Below are 27,513 nucleotides of genomic sequence, written 5' to 3'. Positions count from 1 at the left end.
AGGCTGGTCTTAAACTCCTGAGCTCCAGCAGTCCTCCTGTCTCAGCCTCCCAAAGTGATGGGATTACAGGAGTGAGCCACTGTGCCTAGCCTATGAAGATATTAATAATAATATTGATGATGAAAAAGAGCTTAGAATAGTCAGTAACAGACTGTAAGTGCTATGAGTCCTTATTAAATGAAAAAGTACCATAATAAATAATAGTATATTAATATAAAATAATTGTCTTCTAGCTATCTTTTCATAAATCTGTAAAACTTCTAAAAGATGTAGCAAGAATTGAGATGTTACCAAGCCCTCATAGATGAGGAAAATAGAGTTTATTGAATAACATTTATAATACATTCTACTGGGAGCAAAGCACAAAGAAATGCTGTGAGAAGTAAATATTTTCAGACAACGGCTCTGCATGGACCTTGCCCCTATGTACAGTCATTAACTGTTGAGATTAGGATTCAGGAATGATACAATTGCTAGTTAGATAATATGCCGCTGATACCTTAAATCTAGAAGAAAGGCAGAAACATAAAATGTATGTGGTATTAGACTAGTCCTGAATCTTATGGCTTGTTATTTAATTATAAAACTACAGTAACCAGCCTTGTGATACAATGGCACTTTCGAATGATGCATAGGTGGAGCCTCTTCCAGATATGAATTAGAAATGCAGTCAACAGTTCTATCATATATGTGTGTCCTGATACCTGGTAACAAGGTGAGTGCATGAAAACAGGCCCTGACGTTGCTTCTTATAAGGCTTTTAATTCCTTCTATTTTGAAGAAAATGAATGAGATTGCTGTTCAGGAATACATCAAATCAAAATATACACCATTGCTAGAAATAAATGGGTTTTAATATACACACATATTTGTTTCATTTAAAGTTCGAGAGTATAATTTAAGACATCAAAATAAATATATGATAATAATAGAATAGCTCAAGAACTGAAATTAGACAAAGTTCTATTTGAAGACTATTGTATGCATTGGATTTTTTTTCTACAGCACTTTCAAAAATGATTCTGAATTTTCTCAAATTTTATGGCTACTAAATAGATAAACTGACTGTCTGACTTTCACTTAATAATGATGGTTTCCACCTTTTCCCTGTGTTTTCTAAGAATTATAAAACGAATACAACTAACATATGTCTAGTTACTTTTGGCATAGAAGCTTATAGCTGCGTTTTTATCCAAAACGCCAAGCATTGCTTTTGACTACGGAATCCTGTGAGCCCTAAGCAGTATGTTTCAAACTGTGAATTGGCCCATTTATACCTTATGGTGTAGTGGGCATTGCTTTAAGTTATTGGTTTCCCAGAAGGCTAGCAAACAAACTTATTTTTTAAGTAGAATAGAGTAAAACAAAACAGCAAATATCGTAATGCACAGCATATACTAGAGTGTAAGGCTTTTTTAAAGAATATTTTCTTTCTTTTATGTGTATGTGTGCATACGCATCTGTGCATGCACACAGCTGTTGAAACATTCATGAATATTTATAAATATTTATAAAGTTTGAAAGTCACTGTGTGAATCTGTGATTGTATGTCACAGGTTTCATATGGCCTCAAAATGGTCATTAGAAATCTGTACATGCACATTTTCTAGGAAAAAGTTTTATGTCTTTCATTTGAAATACTTGTAAAGTTATCATATAAAAAACTTTGAGACATATTTATTCCAAAGCAAATTCAATCATATTTGTAGTTTTGGGATGAATATACTTTAAAATATAAAATAACATAGAATAATTTATATTTATATGCCCCTTTATTTTGCAAATAGATGTACTATAATTGCTTACATGTTTTTTATATAAATTTAGGTTCTGAACATGGCAAAGTAGAACTCTCCAGCAATTGTTCCCTCATAGAACTATCAATTTGGTAAACTATTCACATATGAAAATGCCTTCATAAGAGCTAGCAGGTAAGTGATCACAAATTCGTAGCACAATAAGAAAATATGCTGATTTTGTACCTTGCAACTTCGCTGAATTTGTTTATGAATTCCAGTAACTTTTTAGTGGGGTCTTTAGGTTTTTCTAAATATAAGATCAGATCATGTGCAGACAAGGATAATTTGACTTCTTCTTTTCCAATTTGGATGCCTTTTATTTTTCTTGTCTGATTACACTCTGGCTAGGACTTCTAGTACTATGTTGAATAAATGTAGTGCAAGTGGCATTCCTGTCTTATTCCACATCTTTCAGTTTTTCCCTGTTTAGTATGATACTAGCTGTGAGTCTGGCATATATGACTTTTATTATGTTGAGATATTTTCCTTCTATACTCAGTTTGAGATTTTTTATCATGAAGATATGTTGAGATTTTTTTCAAATGCTTTTATGGCATCTATTTAAGTGGTTATAAGGTTTTGTACCTCATTCTGCTGATAGGGTACATAAATATTTATTGATTTTCATTTGTTGAGCCATCCTGGCATACCTGGAATGCATCCCACTTGATTACAATGAATGATCATCTTAATGTATTGTTGAATTTGATTTACTAGTATTTTATTAAAGATGTTTGCATCTATGTTCAGAGATATTGACCCATAGTTATCTTTTTTGTTGTGCCTGTCTGGTTTTAAAATCAAAGTGATACTGGCCTCATAGAATGAATTTGGAAGTATTCCCACCTCATTTTTTTTTATAATAGTTTGAGTATGATTAATTATTTTTCAGCTGTGGTTCCATCAGGTCTTTGACTTTTCTTTGATTGAAGACTTTTTATTACTGCTTCTATCTTGTTACTTTCTATTTGTCTATTCAGGTTTTGGATTTCTTCATGGTTCAATCTTGGTAGATTGGATATGTCTAGAAATGTATCCATTTCTTCTAGGTTTTTCAATTTATTGTCATAGTTGCTGATAATAGTATCGAATTATTCTTTGAATTTCTGTGGTATCAGTTGCAATGTCTTCTTCATCTCTGATTTTATGTATTTTGGTCTTTTTTTTTGTTAGTCTAGCTAAAGATTTGTTGATTTTGCTTATCTTTTCAAAAACTGAACTTTTATTTTACTTGATCTTTGTAGTTTTTAGTGACTACTGTATTTATTTCTGCTCTAATCTTTATTTCACTATTTAATCACTTTTTTTATTTAATCACTTTATTTAATCACTATTTCACTTCCTCTAATTTGGGGTTTGGTTTCCTCTTGCTTTTTTATTGCAAAAAGATATATCACAATGTTGTTTATTTGACTACTTCTCTGACATAGGTGTTTATTGCTATAAACTTCCCTCTTCGTACTGTTTTTGCTATATCTTATACATTTTGGTATGTTGTTTTTCCATTTTTATATGTTTCAAATTTTTTTAAAATTTCTTCTTAACTTCTTCATTGACCTATTGGTCATTCAGGAGCATCCTGTTTAATTTTTATGCATTAGATACAAAATCAACATAAAAATATTAGTAGCATTTCCATATGCAAACAATAAACAACCTGGAAAGAAACCAAGCAAGAAAGCAAAATTTAAAATAACTAGAAATACAATAAAATACTTAGGAATTAACCAAATCAGTGAAAGATCTTGATAATAAACACTATAAAAGGTAGTAAGATAAATGGAAGGGGACACAAAGAATGGAAACATATTCCACATTCATTGATTGGAAGAATATTGTTAAAATGTCCACCCTACACAAATCAGTTTACAGATTCAATGTCATCCGTATCAAAATACCAACAATCATTCTTCACAGAAATTTAAAAATCAATAAGAAAATTACAATGGAACAAAAACGACCCAGAATAAACCAAGTCATCCTGAACAAAAAGAAAAAAAATACTAGAGGAATCATGTTACCTGACCTCGAATTATATTATAGAGCCATAGTAACCAACACAGCATGAAACTACCTTATAAACAGACACATAGAACAGATTAGAGAACACAGGATAAATCTACATATTTACAGTGAACTCATTTTTGACAAAGGTACCAAGAACATACATTGAGAAAATGTCAATTTCTTTAATAAATGGTGCTGGGGAAACAACATCCATGTGAGTAAGAATGAAACAACACCGCCACCCCCGCCTTTTCTCACTATATACAGAAATCAAATTTAAAAAGATTATAGACTTAAATCTAAGATGAGAAATTGTTAAACTACTAGAATAAACCATGTGAAAAACACTTCAGGTCATTGATCTGGGCAAATGTTTCTTGAGTAATACCTCAAAAGCACAGGCAACCAAAGCAAGAATGGACAAGTGGTATTACATCAAACTAAAAAGCTTCTGTATAGCTAAGAAAAGAAAGTTAAAAGACAACACACAGAATGGGAGAAAGTATTTGCAAACTAGCCATATGATAAGTGATTAATAACCAGTATATATATAAGCTCGAACAACTTAATAGGAAAAAAGACAATCCAATTAAAAATGGGCAAAGAATCTGAATAGACATTTATCAAAAGAAGACATACAAATGGCCAATTGTTATATGAAAAAGTGCTCAATATCATTGATCATCAGAGAAATGCGAGTGAAAATACAGTGAGATATCATCTCTCCCCAGTTAAAACAGCTTTTAACCAAAGAAGCATAACATACTCTGACAAGGATGTGGACAAAGGGAAACCCTCATACACTGTTGGTAGGAATGTAACAATTAGTACAGCCTTTATGGAAAAATGTATGGAGGTTCTTCAAGAAACTTAAGATAGAACTGCTGGGTATATAGCCAAAAAAAATAATAATAAGTTTGCTATATAAGAGATACCTGCACTTCCATGTTTATTGAAGTACTATTCACAATAGTGTAGATATGGAACCAACCTTAGTGTTCATCGAAAGATGAATGGATAAAGAACATGCGGTAACCCAATGGGATATTATTCAGCTATAAAAATAAAGATTGGCATTATGTCATTGACAGTAATGTGGATGAAACTAGAAGACACTATGTTAAGTGAAATAAGCCAGTCACAGGAAGACAAATATCACACATTCCCACAAATATATGAGAGCTAAAAAGAAAAAGAATTGAACACATGGAGATAGAGAGTAGAATGATAGTTACCAGAGGCTGGGCAGAATAGTCGGGAGTGGGGATAAAGGGGAAGTGGTTAATGGGTACAAAGATATACTTAGAAGGAAAAAGATCTAGTGTTCATTAGAACAATAGGGTGACTATAGTTAAAAACAATTTATTATGTATTTCAAAATAACTAAAAGAGTAGAATTGATATGTTCCTAACATAAAGAAATAAAGATATGATAAATGCTTAAGCTGATGGATACCCCAATTACCCTGATTTGAATGTGACACATTGTAGGCTGTATCAATATAACATGTAGTCCATAAATATGTGCAAGTATTGTTTATCTACAATAATTAAAAATGAAAACAATTTTTAAAGGAAAATTTGCATTTAAGAGGGTCATAAGAACTTTTTATTATTATACTTTAAGTTTTAGGGTACATGTGCACAATGTGCAGGTTAGTTACATATGTATACATGTGCCATGCTGGTGTGCTGCACCCATTAACTCGTCATTTAGCATTAGGTATATCTCCTAAAGCTATCCCTCCCCCCTTCTCCCACCCCACAACAGTCCCCAGAGTGTGATGTTCCCCCCCTTCCTGTGTCCATGTGTTCTCATTGTTCAATTCCCACCTATGAGTGAGAATATGCGGTGTTTGGTTTTTTGTTCTTGCGATAGTTTACTGAGAATCATGATTTCCAATGTCATCCATGTCCCTACAAAGGACATGAACTCATCATTTTTTATGGCTGCATAGTATTCCATGGTGTATACGTGCCACATTTTCTTAATCCAGTCTATCATTGTTGGACATTTAGGTTGGTTCCAAGTCTTTGCTATTGTGAATAGTGCCTCAATAAACATACGTGTGCATGTGTCTTTATAGCAGCATGATTTATAATCCTTTGGGTATATACCCAGTAATGGGATAACTGGGTCAAATGGTATTTCTAGTTCTAGATCCCTGAGGAATCGCCACACTGACTTCCACAAGGGTTGAACTAGTTTACAGTCCCACCAACAGTGTAAAAGTGTTCCTATTTCTCCACATCCTCTCCAGGACCTGTTGTTTCCTGACTTTTTAATAATTGCCATTCTAACTGGTGTGAGATGGTATCTCATTGTGGTTTTGATTTGCATTTCTCTGATGGCCAGTGATGATGAGCATTTTTTCTTGTGTCTTTTGGCTGCATAAATGTCTTCTTTTGAGAAGTGTCTGTTCATATCCTTCACCCACTTTTTGATGGGGTTGTTTGTTTTTTTCTTGTAAATTTGTTTGAGTTCATTGTAGATTCTGGATATTAGCCCTTTGTCAGATGAGTAGATTACAAAAATTTTCTCCCATTCTGTACCATTCTGTAGGTTGCCTGTTCACTCTGATGGTAGTTTCTTTTGCTGTGCAGAAGCTCTTGAGTTTCATTAGATCCCATTTGTCAATTTTGGCTTTTGTGGCCATTGCTTTTGGTGTTTTAGACATGAAGTCCTTGCCCATGCCTATGTCCTGAATGGTAATGCCTAGGTTTTCTTCTAGGGTTTTTATGGTTTTAGGTGTAACGTTTAAGTCTTTAATCCATCTTGAATTAATTTTTGTATAAGGTGTAAGGAAGAGATCCAGTTTCAGCTTTCTCTACATATGGCTAGCCAGTTTTCCCAGCACCATTTATTAAATAGGGAATCCTTTCCCCATTGTTTGTTTTTGTCAGGTTTGTCAAAGATCAGATAGTTGTAGATATGCGGCATTATTTCTGAGGGCTCTGTTCTGTTCCATTGATCTATATCTCTGTTTTGGTACCAGTGCCATGCTGTTTTGGTTACTGTAGCCTTCTAGTATAGTTTGAAGTCAGGTAGCGTGATGCCTCCAGCTTTGTTCTTTTGGCTTAGGATTGACTTGGCGATGCGGGCTCCTTTTTGGTTCCATATGAACTTTAAAGTAGTTTTTTCCAATTCTGTGAAGAAAGTCATTGGTAGCTTGATGGGGATGGCATTGAATCTATAAATTACCTTGGGCAGTATGGCCATTTTCATGATATTGATTCTTCCTACCCATAAGCATGGAATGTTCTTCCATTTGTTTGTATCCTCTTTTATTTCATTGAGCAGTGGTTTGTAGTTCTCCTTGAAGAGGTCCTTCACATCCCTTGTAAGTTGGATTCCTAGGTATTTTATTCTTTTTGAAGCTATTGTGAATGGGAGTTCACTCATGATTTGGCTCTCTGTTATTGGTGTATAAGAATGCTTGTGATTTTTGTACATTGATTTTGTATCCTGAGACTTTGCTGAAGTTGCTTATCAGCTTAAGGAGATTTGGGGCTGAGACAATGGGGTTTTCTAGATGTACAATCATGTCATCTGCAAACAGGGACAATTTGACTTCCTCTTTTCCTAATTGAATACACTTTATTTCCTTCTCCTGCCTGATTGCCCTGGCCAGAACTTCCAACACTATGTTGAATAGGAGTGGTGAGAGAAGGCATCCCTGTCTTGTGCCCGTTTTCAAAGGGAATGCTTCCAGTTTTGCCCATTCAGTATGATATTGGCTATGGGTTTGTCATAGATAGCTCTTATTATTTTGAGATACGTCCCATCAATACCTAATTTATTGAGAGTTTTTAGCATGAAGGGTTGTTGAATTTTGTCAAAGGCCTTTTCTGCATCTATTGAGATAATCATGTGGTTTTTGTCTTTGGTTCTGTTTATATGCTGGATTACATGTATTGATTTGCGTATATTGAACCAGCCTTGCATCCCAGGGATGAAGCCCACTTGATCATGGTGGATAAGCTTTTTGATGTGCTGCTGGATTCAGTTTGCCAGTATTTTATTGAGGATTTTTGCATCAATGTTCATCAAGGATATTGGTCTAAAATTCTCTTTTTGGCATTACTCGCATCACACCCCTGCCAACTCAATCCAGCACAGCATGGAGGGAGACATCACTCACTTGAGGAAAAGATAAAAATATAAGTAAAGGACTTTGCTTTGAACTTCAACACTGAGCCTGTCTTAGTAAAACCAAGCACTAGACAGAACCCACTGCCGCATCCTTCAGGCTAGCAGCCACAGACAACCTCTTGACCTTCCCTGTTACCAGGCATTGCTACACAGTCTTAGGCTTCAGCCTTGCTGATTTGACCTCTGGCCTGTATCACTGTTGAGTTACCTTCAGAGGACCCAAGCTCTGGAAAACTCTCAGCCATAGGCAGCCTTTAGAGTCCCCAGGCTTCTATTGTTGTCCAGTGCTGTGCTGGCTGCAGTGGGCCCTGGGCTTCTGGTTCCAACGTCCCAGTGCCATGTCAATTGTAGCTGCCTCCAGCTTCTGGTGCATTGCAGCTCTCTGATTGCCACAGGTCTTTCCCAGACAAAGCCAGTCGTTGAAAGCTGGAACAAGCAGCAAATTCTTCAAATGCACAAACAGTAATTTATGACCATAAGGAAAAAGAACAATTAGGGAAACGTGTCATCATACAGACAAAATAAAGTACCAGTGACTGATACTAAAGAAATAATGATGTATAAATAGCCTAATAAAGAGTTCAAAATAACTATTTTAAGGAAGCTCAGGAAACAAAGACAATGCGGAGAAACAATTCCAAGAAATAACGAAACCAGTATGTAACTAAAATAAGAAATTTAACAATGACATTTTTTAAAAAGTCAAATAGAGATCTTGGAATTGAAAAAATACAATAAATGACATAAAATGCAATATAAGCATCAATAACATAATTGATCAAACAGAAGAAAGAATTATGAACTCAAAGACAGGTTATTTGACTATACATAGTTGGGGAGTTGGGGGGAGAAAATAACCAGAATGAAAAGGAAAAAGTTTTATGAGAATTATGGAGCATCAAAAGAGCACATTTTTAAGCTCTGACTGTTTAAGAAGAAGAAAAAAGTAAGGAGGTAGAAAGCTTATTTGAAGAAACAGGGGTAGAAAACTTTCCCAACTTGGAGAAACATATAAATATCCTGGTATATGCCCCAATCAAATTCAGACCAAATAAAACTACCCTGAGACATAATCAAGTTGTAAACGATCAAAGATGAAGGGAGAATCCTGAAAACTGCAACAGAAAAGAAACAAATAACATGTAAGGAAGTTCCAATATGACTAGCAGCAGACTTAGCAGAAATCTTACAAGCTAAGACAGAGTGGGATGATATATTAAAAGTGCTGAAGAAATAAAAGTGTTAACAAAAAAATACTATACTCAGCAAATCTCACAAGAAATGGAAGTGAGATAAGACTTCCAGACAAACAAAAGCTGAAGGAGCTTTTTTCCCCACCAGATCTGTCTTAAATGCTAAAGGGAGTTTCCAAGCTGAGAGTAAAGGACACTAATGAGTAACATAAAATCATCTGAAAGTGTAAAACTGGTTTTATACTTCCTTTTACCAGCCAATTTCAAAAAGTACTTTAATACTGTAATGGTGGTGTGTCAGTCATTTATATCCTTATAAGTATGAAGGTTAAAAAATAAGCAAAATTTAAAAATCTACAATCATTTGTTACACTATACATAATATAAAAAATACAAACTGACAGCAAAAATTCAAAATGTGGAGTGGAGATTGGAGTAAAAGTGTAAAGGTTTTAAAATATTTTTATCAGCTTAGAATAACCTATTATAACTATAATGTTTTTGTAAGCCTCCTGGTAATCACAAAGCAAAAACCTATAGTAAATTAACAAAAAATTAAAAGCAGGGAATCAAAATATAACACAAAAGAAAAATCACAAAGGAAGGCAGCAAGAGACAAAAAAAATTAGTGAAAGATGTGGAAAACAACTAGAAGGCAATGAATCAAAGCCATAGTAAGACCAGACCTAGCAATACTTAACTTGACTGCAAATGTATTAAGTTATCCAATCAATATAGAGTGGCTGAATTGATTATTTTTAAAAAAGTTCAATTATAACTATTTTCTAATTATATTCTGTCTGTAAGAAACTTTATTCACCAGTAAGGACACACATAGACTTCAGGTGAAGAGATGGAAAAAAATATTCCATGCAAATAGGAAATAAAAGAGCAGGAGTGACTACACCAGATAAAATAGACTATAAGTATAAAAGTATAAAAAGAGACAAAATAAGTCATTGCACAATGATTAATTCAGAAAAATCATATAACAACTGTAAATAAATATATATATATATATGCACATGTACCCAATGTTAGAGCACCTAAATATAAAAAGCAAATATTAATAGATCTGAAGGGAGAGATAAACTGCAATATTCAATCACAGAGGACTTTAACCCCCCACTTTTAGCAAGGGACACATCAGACAGACAGAATATTAGTAAGGGAAATTAGACTTAAACTATACCCTAGATCAAATGGACCAAACAGACATATGCAGAACATTTCATATCACAAATGCACAGTACACATTTTTCTCAACTAAACATGGAACATTGTCCAGGATAGATTAGACATTAGGCCACAAAACAAGTCTTAACAAATGTAAGAAGATAAAGCGACATCAAATCTATTTTCTGACCACAGTTATGTAAAACTGGAAATCAATAACAGGAGGGACTTTGAACAATTCACAAACCCATGGAAATTAAAAAACATGGCCCTGAAAAATCAATGGGTTAGTGAAAAAATGGGTTAGTGAAAAAATCAAAAGGATATTTTAAAAAGTATCTTGATACAAATCAAAATGGAAACACAACATACCAGAACAGATCAGATACAGAAAAAGTAGTTCTAATAAGGAAATTTATAGCAATAAATGCCTCCATTAAAGAAATATTTCAAATGAACAACTTAATGTTTCACCTCAAAGGCCTAAAAAAACAAGAACAAACTAAGCCCAAAGTTAGTAGAAAGAAGGAAATAAAGATCAGACAAGAAATAAATGAAATAGAAACTATAAAAGCAATAGAAAAGACCAGCAAAACTAAAAGTTGCTTTTTTGAAAACAAATGAAATTAACAAACCTTTAGCTAAATGAACTGAAAAAATAGAGAAGACAAATAAAATCAGAAATAAAATTTCACAATGGGTACAACAGAAATACAAAAGATAATAATAGACTTATAAAAAATTTCTTACCAACAAATTGGATAATCTAGAAAAAAAAGTATAAATTCCTTGAAACCTATAACCAACTAATATAGAATTAAGAAGAAATAGAAATTTTAACAGACCAATAATGAGTAAGGAGATTGAATCAGTAATGAAAAGTCTCTGATCAAAGTAAAGCCCAGTACTTGATGGCATCACTACTGAGTTGCAACAAACATTTAAAGGACTAACACTAATTGTTTTCAAACTCTTCCACAATTTTGAAGTGAAGGAAATACTTCCAAATTCCCTTTATAAGGCCAGCATGACCTTAATTTCAGAGCCAGAAAAGACACTACAAAAAAAAAAAAACTATAGCCAACATCCCCGATGTATACAGATGTAAAAATCTTCAATAAAATACTAGCAAACTGTATTAAAGAACACATTAAAAAGATAATTCACCATGATCAAGTGAGATTCATTCCAGGGATCCAAGGATGGTTCAACATATGTAAGTCAATAAATGTGATATCACATTAAGAGAATGAAGGACATAATTCATATGATCATTTCAATAGATGCAGAAAAAACATTTGCCAAAATCCAACATCCCTTCATGATAAAAAAAAAAAACAACTCTCAACAAATTAGGCAGAGGAATGTTGCTCAACATAATAAAGGCTGCATACAAGAAACCCACAGCTAACATCATACTCAGTAAATAAAAGTTGAAAGCTTTTCATCTAAGCTCTGTATCAAGACAAAGATGCCCAATCTCATCACTTCTAGTCAGTATAGTACTGGAGGGCCTAGCTAAATTGGAATTAAAGAAGTTAAATTGTAATTGTTGGCTTATGACATGACCTTAGAAATAACGAACAAATTCAGTAACATTTAAAGATATCAAATAAACATAGAAAAATCAGTAGCATTTCCACTAACAGTGGACTACCTGAAAAAGAAATCATAAAACAATTCTACTTAAAATAGCTATAAGAAAATAAAACACCTAGGAATAAATTAACCAAGGAGGTGAAAGCTTTACACTGAAAGGTAAAAATCACTGATGAAAGAAATTAAAGTAGACCATATATGGAAAAAAAAATTCATATTCATGGATTGGAAGAATTAATATTGTTAAAATGTCCATAATACCCAAAGTGATTTACAGATTCAATGCCATTCGTTTCAAAATACAAATGACACTCTTCACAGAAATTTTAAAAATATACTAAAATTTGCTTGCAACAGAGAAGACCCCCAAAATAGTCAAAACAATATTTAGGGAAAAAAAAAAACTGGAGGCATCACACTACCTGACTTCAAAATACTTATATTACAGAACTATAGTAACCAAAACAGCATGGCACAGGCATAAAAACAGACACATAGCTATGCCAATGGAACAGAGTAGAGACAAAAGGAAAAAACATGCACTTAATGTCGATTGACTTTTCAACAAAAGTGAGGTGACATGAACACATAATGGGAAAAGGAAATCTCAAATGATGTTGGGAAAACTGGATATCCACTTGCAAAAGAATAAAATTAGACTTTTATTTGACATCATGTACCAAAATCAATTTTAAATGAGTTAAGGACTTAAACTTAAGACTCAAAACTATGAAACTGCTATAAGAAAACACAGAGAGAAATCTCTATGACATTAGCCTGGCAATGATTTTTTTTATACGACCCCAAAAGCACAGGCAACAAGAGCAAAAGTAGCCAAATGGTACTATGTCAAACTCAAGAGCTCCTGCAGAGCAAAAGAAATGATCAACAGACTGAAGAGACAGTCTACAGAATGAGAGAAAATGTTTCCAGATTATACATCTGATAAGAGATATTCAAAATATTTAAGAAAATCAAACAACTCAAAGCAAAAAAAAAAAAATAGACAAAGAACTCGAGTGTATATTTCTCAAAAGAAGACAGAAATAGCCAAAGGGTAGATCAAAAAAAAATGTTCAGCATCACTAATTATCAAGGAAATGCAAATTAAAACCACTAGGAGTCATCACTTCACACCTGTTGGAATGATTATTATCAAAAATACAAAGATAAGTATTGACAAGGATGTAGAGAAAAGGGAACTCTTAATACACTGTTGTTGAGAGTGAAAATTAGTACAGCCATTATGAAAAACAGTATGAATGTTCTTCAAAAAAATTAAAAATAGAACCACCATGTGATTTAGCAATTCCACTACTGGGTATATATCCAAAGAAAATGAATTCAGTTGTCAAACAGATATCTGCACTCCTATGTTTTTGCTGTCTTATTTAAAACAGGCAAGATATAGAGTCAACCCATGTCTGTAAACAGATGAATGAATAAAGAAAATATAGTCACATACACCATAAAATACTATTCAGTTTTTAAAAAAGAAGAAAATCCTGTCATTTACAACAACATGGATAAAACTGGAGAACATTATGTTAAGTTAAATAAGCCAGGCAAAAAAGGATGAATACCAGATGATCTCACTGATATGTGAAATCTACAGAAGCTGATCTCATAGCAGTAGAATTGTGGATTTTGGGTGCTGATGTATTTGGAGAAGGAGCACAGGGAAGATACTGGTCAAAGGATACCAAATTTCTGTTAGGAAGAACGTCTATGCAATGTAGTGATATTGTATTCTTGAAAAATTCACTAAGAGAGAGAGTATGTAAATTATTCTCACCACAAAAATGATAACTATGTGAGGTAATGCACATACTAGTTGGCTAGATTTAATCATTCCACAATGCATATTTACTTCAATATGTTGTACATGATAAATACATTCAATTTTATCTTTCAATTTAAAAAATAAATAAATTTAGATTCTAATTGAGTTACATACAAAATATATTTATCTTCCTGAAAATGAAACTAAATTTGAACTTCAACAGTGTGGAAACGGTGTATTGTATATGTCAGTTTTCCTAAAATAGTTTATTATTCCTTAAAACAATTTTACAGGTTAAAATTCATCTAAATATTATATTTCTATTCTTATAATAGATACATGATGTATTAAGTAGTGAGGACAGCGACCACAGGGGGAATAGAGATATGGGAAAGACAGATGACTTTTAATGACCTTTTCATAACCTAGAGAAAGAGGCCAAAATTAACAAATCCTGAACAAAAATTATGTACCACCCGCAGTGCTTTAAAGATCTTACATCAACCTGGCACAGTGCCTCACGCCTGTAATCCCAGCACCTTGGGAGGCTGAGGCAGGTGGATCACGAACGAGGTCAGGGGTTCGAGACCAGCCTGACCAGGATGGTCAAACCCCGTCTCTACTAAAAATACAAAAAACATTAGCTGGGCTTGGTGGCAGTTGCCTGTAATCCCAGCTACTCAGGAGGCTGAGGCAGGAGAATTGCTTGAACCTGGGAGGTGGAGGTTGCAGTGAGGTGAGATCGCACCACTGCACTCCAGCCTGGGCAACAGAACGAGACTCTGTCTCAAAAAAGAAAAAAAAAAAAAAAAAGATCTTACATCATTATGGTTTTCAACACATATAAACTACCCTGTAAAGTGGGTAATATGTAAATTTTTCAAATAAAGAAAACAGGGTTCACTGTAGTTAAGATCTTTTGCCATCACAAAAGCAACAAGTTGGTGAAGCTTAAATTTTAAATCCACCCATGTCATACTGCACAGGATAATAAAAGAGGGAGATTCTCAATTCTAGTTCTCATCTGTATGTAACTTAAAATTGTAAAGTATTGGCCTCCCCCTTACAGCCCCATTTTATGGATAAAACAGAAGTTGTCTTATTGTAATAAATAGGCATCTCTGTCCAAGGGAAATTACTTTCTTTGGCTCCATCCAAATTATTCCAGTCTATTGTCACTCAAATGAGACAGGACTGATTTGGAGGTATTTGTTAACAGACAGGTTAAAATGGAGCTGGAAAGGTGTATATAAACAAACAAATGCTTGCTTTTAAAACAATTGTGAGTGACAGCATTATGAGGGGTTCAAGCAAAGATTATGACCAGAGAATCAAATTGCAAGAGTACATGTAGACAAGATCAGAGCTGAGTAGCAGATGGTAATGGTTAGCTTTCCCCATCCCTACTGAGGAGGGAAAATCTTCCTTCTCCAGTTGTTATGAGTGCTACTGCCTGATGGCTCTCTGCTGCCAGCCCTCTCTGGAAGTTGCCCTTTGTTGGAGAAGTCGCCCTGCTTTCCACTGGACAGCCTGCTTTCAGTGACTCATAGCATTCATAGCATAACAGCCTGGTTCTCTTACTGCAACACAAGATAATAGAGATATCTTGGCTTCAGAAACTTTTCTACAACATACAGTCAGCTGAGGCTTCTGTTAAGACTAGTCTTGTTCCCTGCCCAATTCTGCTGCTTTTTTTTCCTCTTCTATAATAAAAGATTACTATACAAGTAATCTTCTATAGTAATTACTGGCACAATTATTTTAGCCCAGTGAGACCTATAGAACCATCAGACAATATAGTTCAAGAACATACTCTTAACAAACTTTCAAAAATTTGTTCTTTATCTCACATTCTGTTTTCCAAAAAACCCAACCTTCAAAAGGATTTACAATAATGATTCCGTATCTGTTGCAAGCTACAGGAGATCCATAGGGATTGAGCAAGGGTAATTGGTGAAATGGCTAGGAAAATGGTAACAATTGGTCATTGACAAGATAATAAAAATGTAGATCTGGGGCAACAAAAACTCAAGGAAGAAAAAAAAATGCCATTAACAGTGATCAAGTCTGTTCAGAGGAGATTACCTATGATAGGAAGAAAAATGGTTCCCAAAGATGTCAATAGCCTAATCCCCAGAAACTGTGTGCGTGTTGCTTTACATGACAAAACGGACTTTGCAGATGTGATTAAGGTTAAGGATGACGAGAACGGAATATTGTCCTGGATTATCAAGGTGGACTCAATGTAATCACACAGCTCTTTAAAAGCAGAGAGCCTTTCCAAGCAATGGTCAAGAGCGGGAGATGTGACTAAGGAAAAATGGTCAGAGGGATGCAATGTTGCTGAATTTAAGATAAAGGGAAGGGAACAAGGACTGTCCATGGTAGGCCATTAGGAACTTGGAAATACAAGGAAACATTCTTTCCTAGAGCTTCTCAGAAAGAAACACAGTTGTGCTGGCACACTAATTTTAGCCGAATGGGACCTATAGAACTATAAGACGATAAACTTGCATTGTTTTAAACCATGAATTTTATAGAAATTTGTTACAGTGGTAACAGAAATATGGTACAGCATCTTTCAACTATTACCTGTTATAGTATTTGAAATACCAGTGAGAGGAAGTAAAGGCTTAAATCGGCAACTGAAAATGTGGTGATGGACAAGGAATAGGAGGCAATACGGGCTCTTCTCTGGGACATGTTCTCTACACTACACTTTAAACAGAAAAAAATCCACTTTTATGAAAATGCTAATTAATTTTGTCTGTAGATAATCCTAACTCAAAGCATTAGATATATGTTACAAATGTTCTATTTTATAACAGAACTAAAATTATACCAAAGAAACTGGGAGTACTTCTTTATAGGTACAAATAATTTATATTCACTTTATTGCTGTATGTTTTTCTTTGTATATGAAACATGACCAGGTCTAGGCTGGTCCTTTTCATAGTAACAGGTACTTCATTGACTGTAATTATAAAGCTTTTCTTCTTCTTGAGTGTTTTTCTTTTCACTGAATTGAAAGGAAATTGCTTCTTTTATCTCATCTGATTTGACTGAAATACTTATTTTGTAAAAATGCTCACAGATCAGTTCTCCACAAAAGGAATGTTACACCTTTTATTCTTTTTGTGAAAGTGCTATGGAGAGTGGGATTTCACTGTTGCGGATAAATTGATTTGCTATAACTGAACAGACAGAATTAACAATTTCAGAGCAGTTATAACATTTATACATAAATCCAGGTTGTTGGAAATACTTCATTCAGACACTGAGTTTGTAAGACAATTTTAATGGATCATGTAAATAAAAATGCATAATAATCAGTGTGCTTGTAGCTATAGAAAAGTAAATGAAAATCCTGTAACACTGAACATGTACTGTCTGAAGGAGAATTTTCCAGTCTTTAAGGTAAAGTGAAATATCTTTTCATTCCTTTCAGAATTTTTGATGCCTCATGGGCCATACTCAACTATAGTTTTTTTTTTCTGTGATATTTAATTTTTGACCTTTTTTGTTTTCTTTTCTAGTCTCAAGTCATAAGATATTCAGTAATTTTTTTCAAATGTGGAGAATTTGTAGGGATTCACTTTACTGAACACACATACACACACACACACACACACACACAGTTTTTGATGCTAGTTTGACTAGATAAAATAATTTTCTCAGTATTTTAAAGGATATTTCATATTATCTTCCATCTGTAGGTATTGATGACTGGAATTCATAGTAAAAATTTATACTTATTTGTATGTAAGCAATTTCATCTTCCTTGAAATATTATCAGTGGAGTCCTAACTTGTCTAGAATATTGTTTTTTATTTATTCTTAGAATTTTGAAAGAAAATTTTAAGATATTTCAGATAAGGGGAATACACTTCTATCACATCGTTGTTAATTGTCTTATTCTCTCTTTTTAGAACTCTTATTTAATTCTCCATATATCTTAATATTTTCCATAATTTTCTTTTGCTTTGGACTCTAGGGATTATTTTCTGAAGTTAATTTGTGTTTATTAATTAGGTATATAGTTCCATTGATTCTATTTTTTAGTCATTTTTAATTTTTATGATATTTTTAACTCAAAATAAATATTTCCCATGCTTCTTTACTTCTTGTTTTACAGACTTAGTAACTATGTCTTCCTGAAAATCCTGACTAAATTTTTTAAGGTTTTATATTACGCGTGTAAGTCAATTTTGCTGTTTGCACACCTTGCACTTTCTTTATTGAATAGTTTATTTCCTCTCCTAAATTGTCAAGTGGTCAGAGTTGTTCGTTCACAGTTTTAAATAGATAGTCATGCTGCTCAGTAGAGATTGCTGCTGTTTTTTGTGAGGTGTGTGGGTCTGATTTCCCAATATTTCCTTCTCCTGGATGAGAATAAAAAGTGGGTTTTGCATGAGTTTGCAGAACTAGTAGGTTCTGCTTAAGTGTGTTATGTTGCAGACAAGTTGGGCAATGAACTGCTTTCAAAATAAGATGGTGGGTGGTACTTCAGTAAATTTCTTTTATGAAATTTTTTTTTTATTTTTTTATTTGGAAGGTCTAGCTGTGCTCTCTTTCTTCAGGTCTTAATTCCTGAACAAGAGACCTTCTTGTGGGTACAGTCAACGCTTTTAGAAAGAAAAGGTTTATGCCATGTTAACATAGGTCTAGCTTTTAAGAGTTTTTATTTTTTTTACTCAGTACTTGCTGTATAATCAGAGTTCTTTTTCCTCTTGTGAAGTTTGCTCCAGCTTGTGTTGTATGTTTTGGGGGATGATGTTTTTGGTTCACTTTTGATCTAATCTCATTTGCGTCACATATTCTGGAAATTCTTTAATTTTCTGGCTCACTAGTGGTGCCTTTTCATATTATGAAAATATATTTTATCATAGGAGAGGAGGTTCAGTATGGCATCATATAATCTGCACAGTAAATCTCTAAGAAATCGTTTTTAACTGCTTTGTTTTAGTCAAGAAACTGAAGAAACTGGCTCTCTGACATATTTTTGAAACGATGGAGCAGTAATTTGACTTGGGTTTCTCTGCTACCGTGTCAAGATCTTTCATTTCTAACCAGGGATGGTCTTAACATTCAACTCTATTTAATTCTATTGAGTCAACAAAACATATTCTAAATGACAGTACTGTACAAGCTCTGAAAATACAGAGATGGCCACATAATATGCAAATGATAAAAGCAAACCTGCTCATATGTAGATTATAAGGCTTAATCATTTTCTCAACCTATTTAATACTTGTCAGAGAATTTCTGACAAGGAGGTAAGTGCAATAAAAAGTAGCGTTATTAATAAGTAAAATGCATTAAAATATAGTTAGGAAAATTAATGGGCTTGCTTAACTGTATAATTTATATTTTGACTATACTGTTTAAGTAAATAATATTTGGAAAGCTCCATGAAATGTGATATCTTAGAGATCACTTGTCTGCCAGTCTTCAGTTTTAGAGAAAATAAAATATAAGGAAGTTAAGACTTCGTCTATGACTCTCTATGACATATATTTAAAGGAATAGCCAAGTATACTCTGTAATTTACTTCTCCTAAGCTCCTTTTCTTAATGGAGTGGGAGGATGGAAGACTTTTAGTCACTTAATTCTCCCAATTTCTTTTAGGGAAATTTTCCTTTGGTTTTATGGGAACACAGTACCTCAGTATTAGTATTAGTATAATTATTTTGAAAAAACAACAGTTTAGGGAGGGGTAGACAATAATTAAACAAACAACCTTTGTTTTATGGAATAAATTTTTCTTACATATAATGAAATTTGTTTCATTAAAAGCCCAAATACAGGGATACCTAATATCAGTGAAGTATTTTTGGTTGCTAACATCTATCCTATTGAAAATAAGACTGCTGTTTTCCTCCATTATCAGTATTTAAAGGAGGAAGCAGATTCATATGGTTCATGGTGCAAGGTCTTATTTTTAACTCTATTTTCCAATCTAGCTTCAAATTAAATAAAGTGGCTGAGTAAAGTGAGACGCTATTTGTTATTGGCTGAAGGTAAGTACCATTTTTTCCATGGAATCCAGTGATGATTAAGAAAATAACAATATAAAGAGATACATTTACATTCCCTATAGACATTGAGGACCTAAGGAAGGAAAAAATATGCCTTCTTCAATGTAGGCACATTTTACCTATTGCAGATTCAAATTGCATATCAGTGGAACACCAACATGCAAGTGCCACAGAAATAATTGTTGCAGACAAGATCCATTAATGTATGTGAAAAGTAGTGGGAGAAAGCTTGAGAACAGTTTAGTAATATAATCCTCAAAGTATCTATCCAAAGATATTTATTAATTACAAATGGAAAGATAGTAACCTACCAAACACCATTCTAATTGATGATCAAATTTAACATCACCACTAATATGACATATTGATATTATGGATATTTTGATATGATATATTGAAAATGACATATTGTCATTTCTGTTATATATGCCAAATATTTATAAGCTCAGTTCAATAATGAAGAAACATAAAACAGACCCATATTGAAGGACATTTTATGAAATAGTAGTACCATTCATAGGTGTCAATCATAAAAATGATACAGAAAAAACCATTAAAAAGTGGTCAAAGGACATGAAAAGAATTTTCAAAAGAAGAGTGCATGCAGTCAACAATCATATGAAAAATTTCAATATCATTGATCATTAGAAAAATGCAAATCAAAACCACAATGAGAGACCATCTCACAGCTGTCAGAATGGCTATTATTAAAAAGTCAAAAAATAATAGACGCTGGCAAGATTGTGGAGAAAAAGGAATGTTTATACACTGTTGGTGGGAATGTAAATTAGTTCAGCCATTGGGGAAGACAGTATGATGATTCCTCAAAGACCTAAAGACTGAAATACCATTCAACCCAGCAATCCCATTGACTGAATGTATACCCAAGGGAATATAAATCATTCCATTATAAAGACACGTACATGTGTATGTTCATTGCAGCGCTATTCACAATAGCGAAGACATAGAATCAGCTTAAATGGCCATCAATGATAGACTGGATAAAGAAAACGTACATATACACCATGGAATGCTACCCCAGCCATAAAAAGAATGAGATCAGGGACCAGGCGCGGTGGCTCACTCCTGTAATCCCAGCACTTTAGGAGGCTGAAGCGGGCGGATCATGAGAGTCAGGAGATCAAGACAATCCTGGCTAATACGGTGAAACCCTGTCTCTACTAAAAATACAAAAAATTAACCGGGCATGGTGGCGGACACCTGTAGTCCCAACTGCTCTGGAGGCTGAGGCAGGAGAATGGCGTGAGCCCAGGAGATGGAGTTTGTAGTGAGCTCAGATCGTGCCACTGTACTCCAACCTGGGTGACAGAGTGAGACTCCATCTCAAAGAGTAAATAAGAATGAGATCAAGTTCTTTACACGAACATGGATGGAGCGGGAGGCCATTATTCTTAGCGAAGTAATGCAGGAACAGAAAACCAAATACTGCATGTTTTCACTTATAAGTGGAAGCCGAAAGATGAGAACACATGGATGTAGAGAAGGGAACAACACAGACTGGGGCCTATGGGACATTGGAGGGTGGGATAAGGGAGGGGATCAGGAAAAACAACTAATGTGTACTAGGCTTAATACCTGAGTGATGAAATAATTTGTACAACAAACCCCCATGAAACAAGTTTACCTATGCAACAAACCTGCACATGTGACCCTGAACTTAAATAAATAAGTGAATAAAATACATAAAGACAGACTAAGAAATTGTTGCTGGCTGGGTGCAGTGGCTTATGCCTGTAATTCCAGCACTTTGGGAGGATGAGGTGGTTGGGTCACTTGAAAGCTCAAGAATTCAAGACTAGCCTGGGCAACATGAGGAAACCCTGTGTCTACAATTAAAAAAAAAACAAATAGCTGCACCTGGTGGTGTGTGCCTATAGTCCCAGCTACTTGGGAGGCTGAGGTGGGAGGATCAGTTGTGCACAGGAGGCAGAGGCTGCAGTTCGCTGAGTTCACATCACTGCACTCCATCCTATCAGCTTGGCAAGACCGAAAGAAAGGAAGGAGGGAGGGGAGGGGAAGAAGGGGGGGAGGGGAGGAAGGGAGGGAGGGGAGGGGAGGAGGGGAGGAAGGGAGGGAGGGGAGGGGAGGAAGGGAGGGAGGGGAGGGGAGGGGAGGAAGGGAGGGAGGGGAGGGGAGGAAGGGAGGGAGGGGAGGGGAGGGAGGAAGGGAGGGTTCCAGACTGGAATTGGAAGAGACTAGAAAGACTAAAGAAAAATTTCAAAAAGCAAAAAAATACAACATTGAATCCTGGGTTGGATCCTAAACCAGAAAGATGGCATTAGCAGAAAATCTGGTAAAATTTGAATATGATCTGTAGTTTAGAATATTGTATAAATGCTAATTACCTGGTATTGATAGTGTACTATATCAGATGTTAATATTGGCAGAAGCTGATCAGAGATATGTAGGATCCTCTGTACTGTTTCTGTAACTTTTCTTAGTCTAACACTTTCAAAATTAGAAGTTTACAAAACCATTTTAGCATAAGAATACAGATTTTGAGTAACCCACTTTCTCCACATCTCTCTTAAAATCTCATTGAGGCTAGGCACAGTGGTTTATGTCTGTAATTCCAACACTTTGGGAGGCTGAGACAGGAGAATTGCTCGAGCTCTGGAATTGGATACTAGCCTGAGCAATGTAGGGAGACACTTTCTCTCTCTTTCTCTCTCTCTCACTCTCTCTCTCTCTCTCTATATATATATGTGCGTGTGTGTGTGCATATATGTATATGTGTATATACGTATATATGTATGTATGTGTATATGTATATATATGCATACATATAATTAGCATCCTGAAGTTGTTTGGTGGTATCTCATTGTGTTTTTGATTTGCATTTCCCTCATATTTAGTGATGTTGAGCATTTTTTTCATGCGTCTATAGGCAATTTTCCTATCTTCTTTGGAGAAATGTCTAACCAAATATTCCTTTCCATTTTAATTATTTTTTCTCCCATTCTAGTTCAATAATGGGAGCTTTACTCTTTGAACCAAAACATGAGAATAGGTAAGGAACAGGAGAGATATGATTAAAAACTTTGGTCTCAATCCAGTATGTATATCTGCTGTTATTCCCTAGGGATTACTATAACATCCTTGAAGTGATGGGTAACGAAGACTCTACAGGTTATGGGGAAATGGCAACATCTGAAGCCCCAGACCCCAATCAGAACAGATGGCTGTTTCCCAAGAGATATAAAAGTAACCGCTTTCCTTAAATAAGCCATCTGTCTGAATAAAATAATTTTCACCAATTAATAAAGGCATGTGAAGGGCTGAGAAATTTCTAAACTCTAAAAATAGGAAGGATGAAAGAACTAAAATTTGCCCAATTATCAAAAGACACCATTCCAAGATATTTATGTTGAATATAAGATAGGACTTATTTTAGTTGCCCTTTCTGAAACATTCTGTGGACTAGCTGAACTGGTAAAGCAAATCAATATATTAAACTAGTCTGTGATAACAAATTTGACTTACTTTACAGTAATGTGTATGATCATTGATCACCAATACCAAATCAGGTAGAATAAAGCAGCTCACATGCTCTTGTAAATAAAATAAGCTCTGACTTGTTAAACTGGTGGTAAATTCAGGCAAGTAGGCAATTTTATTGTATCTTTGTGTTGTTTCATTATTCTAATATTGGTTAAGCCCCTACCTACTGCTCATTAGCTGTCTTCCTCAAGTCTAAGCTCCAACCATATCGAAACATTTATAGTTCCACTGGCCAGACTGTTTTAAACTAACAAGCCCCTGTAGATGCTGGTGTCAGCCCTAACAGACCTACAGTTTGACAAATTGACAAACATTGCTTATCCTCCAGATTTCTAGCTCAGGCATCTTCTTTGTGAAGAATTATTTTATCACCCAAAAAAGCTGATGGTGTCGTCTTAGCTTCCTCACTGTTTCTGATATGCATTAATAGTACAGCATACTTCTCACTGAACTTACTCATTGCAAAATGTCGATTCCCATATTAATGTGTGACTACATAAAGAAACAGATTGTTTCCCACTCATCTCTGATGAGTAGTCCTGATTTTTGAAAATAAAACTTAAAAACAAAAAGCCTGTTAATGAATAAAACAGATTGAAACTACTAATGACAAAATAAGGCTTAGCTTTAAAAAAAATTATATTGATGATTATTTTGATAAACCTTTAATTCTTTGTTGCTTAATATAAAAAGCTAGGAATAAAATTAAGTAGTCTCAGTTTTCAAGCAACTAGCAAAAATATTTAATGTCTGGATAGAGAGGTTCTGAGATTTGCAAATCTGATTCTTTGGGTTTAGGACTGGTGTAAATTAAATAGAATTTGCTGTGATCTGTAACCCAACGTTAAACCTGGAAATTCACGGGATTCAGAAATGTTGGTTCAGTAATCCATACCCATAAGCTTTGTATTTCATAGTTAAAAAAAATGCTCCCAAAGAGACTGATCTAATTTCTTAGTTTTATTAACTATTCTCAAACACACAAAATTGAAAAATCTAATATCCATTTCGTCTGGCTTAGCTGCAAGCTTAAAATATTTCTTCCTCTTCCCCACCCAAGTCTCCTGGGGTCAGACACATAAGGTAGAATGATATGCTATAGTCAAAGCTTACATATCACGGTGAAAGTAACAATGGTATGTACACAACAAACTCACATTTTTCCTGGCAAAAAAATCATAGAAAAGAATCAGTTCTTGATGAGGTGATCTGTCTGAATCCATAAGCCTGGGTAGATTTTTAAAAAGGTTGCTCAGTGCAAGTTTGTTAGTTCTTTATAAATATATAAACATAAATTGTGTATATATATGATGAAGATTGGCTTTCACTTTTTTCTAGATTATCCTTAACTTTTATCCATTAGTCTCAGTTCTTTCATATTTCCTTACCTCATTTTTTATCAGTAATTTTCTGAGTAGTGAGACTTTGCTCTTGGCAGCCCTTAATAATATTGCTTAAAGAAGGAAGTACTCAGAATGAATTTTATGTTTGCTTATTTTATCCTAGTAGGAAAGTACTTTTGTATCATATTCCTTGCCTAGTGTCCTTAGTGCTGCATTCTCCCTCAGTTGATGGATTGTTTCTTGTCTGCAATCACTAACTACAGTGTCTTTTAGTCTGGGATCTTGCACGTTAACTCAAGCTGTCTCCTTGTCTGGTCCTCTTAATTTAAATGCCTGTCTCCTTGCCTCTCAGTCTAATAGCTCATTTCTTCTCCTCCCCTATTACCCAGCATTGTTTCTCCATCATATCACTTGCAATTTCCAGGATGACATATTTTACTTCAGATCATAGCTCATTTAGTCTTTTCTCCTGCTGGTATGCTAATGGCATCTCAAGCTAATCATTAATTTCCACCCTGTGGTTTCAATAATTCCTTCCATGCTAAATCTTGCATAGGAAAATTGTTTTAGATTTGGCACCTTAACTTCATCTAAGAAAAAAAATGAACCAGAGGATGCTGAGTCACTGCCAGATGCCCCTCTGGTCAATGGGGGCTCTATTGCTCACCTAGGTAAAGGCTTCTAAAGGGGGTAGAAAAATAAAAGGCACAGGAGTGACTTTAAATGTGCTGCTTTATGTGTGTTTAATCAATGTCTTCTGGAAATAAATAGGAAATATTCTGTAAAATTATTGTTTCCGTGATCCTGCAAATAACTATATGTTACGGGGGTACAAAAGATAAAGCATCAACAGTGTTGAAAAAAATAATAAAATGTTAGTGCTTGAAGCATCTTCTGAGATCAAGTTCAAGCTCTTCATTTTTACAGATGAAAGGACTGAGGTCCATGGAGCTTAAAAGATTTGCCATGGGTCACACATTCAGTTACATGAGATTTATTAGCAGGAAATACAGGCCCCATGGCTAACGTTAAATTGCAGTGCCTGAGATAAGAGAATAAACAACTAGCTCCAGATTCTTAGCCAAATCCATTTCTCTCTTGAATTCATCTAGGGCACAGCACACGTATGCCTAGGTATTCCCCCTAGGCATACATTGTGATTCAGTACAACCTACTTAAGCTCCTTGCACACAGTACCCTCCCCCATCACCAAGTAACTACCACTATTGTGACATGGTTTGCCTCTGGAGAACAACCCAGAGAAGAAAAGCAGCAGAATATGAAGGCAAGCTCCCAGTCATTAGGCCAGGGAGTCCTAGAGCACTGGGTCATGCAGTCTAGTCTAGAAGTGGAGATGCAGGCTCTGGGCCCTTCTCTCTCTCCCCTCACATATTTAGATGACATATTTTGATATAATAAAATTTCCTAGTTTTACTATTTTTTCTCTAACTCATTGTTTTTGTCTCCTTTCAAAATGTTGGATACCCACAAATCTTCCTTCCCCACCACATACATATGGACATGAATGTTGCATTTTATGCTACATTTCATATCTAAGTACAGGACACTAATATACTGACAGAACCTCTGTGTTGGTTAGGGAAAGAAGATTGTCAACCGGTGGCTTTCTATGCAGAAAGATCAAATAGGCAGATGGCAGACCCACCTATTTACTTCAGGGACTTCTAAACAAGAGCATATATGAATCTTTCCTACTAGGTTTATCCAAGTGTCTTCATAGCAGGATCCACCTATCTCATGCTTGGAGTGTATACATTTGGGTGCCAGGATTCTAGAAGTTTAATCGTGTTCCAGGGGGTTGGAAGTCCTACCATCCCATAACCTGAATTTCACTTAATTTTTTTTTTTTTTTTTTTTTTTTTTTTTTTTTTGCACGCAGCTCTCTCTCATTCTGAAGTGGCCAGTGGCCAGGGTCTTTGATTCAATTTTCTCATTTCTTCTTGGTGAACAACCTATGTTTGGGAATACTTACTGGGATGCATAGAATGAGGAAGCAAACTGGGGATGTATCTATTTCGCAGCATACTTTTTTTTTTTTTTGAGATAGAGTCTTGCTCTGCCACCCAGGCTGGAGTGCAGTGGCACGATCTTGGCTCACTGCAATCTCCGCCTTCTGGGTTCAAGCGATTCTCCTGCCTCAGCCTCCTGGCTAGCTGGGACTACAGGTGCATGCCACCACACCCAGCTAATTTTTTGTATTTTCAGTAGAGATGGGGTTTCACTATGTTAGCCAGGATGGTCTCGATCTCCTGACGTTGTAATCCACCCACCTCGGCCTCCCAAAGTGTTGGGATTACAGGTGTGAGCCACCACGCCTGGCTCGTACTTTTGATCAAGTCTTCTGATTTTAACCCCACATGTAATGTACAGTCTCCACTTCCACACATACAGCCCACCCCATAACATCAGTGCCTCTTATTTCTGAATCTTTTCAAAGTTCTGTAGTTTGCTAATTCTCTTGCTATTCATTTGCATTGTCCTCTGCAGGCACTTGACAATCAGCTTCCTGAATCTGCTAATGCCTCATCCACATTCCATTAAAAATTTGTTCATATCTTTTATCCAACTATATTTTCTTCTCCTGTTCTCTTTGTAATGGTAAATATGCAATTTGAAAATCTTTGTTTTCATTATTAAATTTTTAGAAGGCAGCAGAGCATTAGCCTGTTTCCATGCTGACCTTAAGATGCCCTCTAAGTGGAATAAGTAGAAGAAGGATTTAATATACATTATTAATTATTTTGTGGCTTACAAAGTTACAGAAAAGGCTAGATAAGCAGCTCTTGATGAGCTCTCTGAGCAACACTGCTGAACAAGACCACTGAGGAAGACGCTAAGTCTGTGATGTTTGGGATACTAGAGACTTATGAAACCACCAT

This window comes from Pongo pygmaeus, chromosome 13, assembly GCF_028885625.2.
Source record: "Pongo pygmaeus isolate AG05252 chromosome 13, NHGRI_mPonPyg2-v2.0_pri, whole genome shotgun sequence".
In the NCBI taxonomy this organism is placed as follows: Eukaryota; Metazoa; Chordata; class Mammalia; order Primates; family Hominidae; genus Pongo; species Pongo pygmaeus.
Note: the sequence above shows the minus strand (reverse complement) of the source record.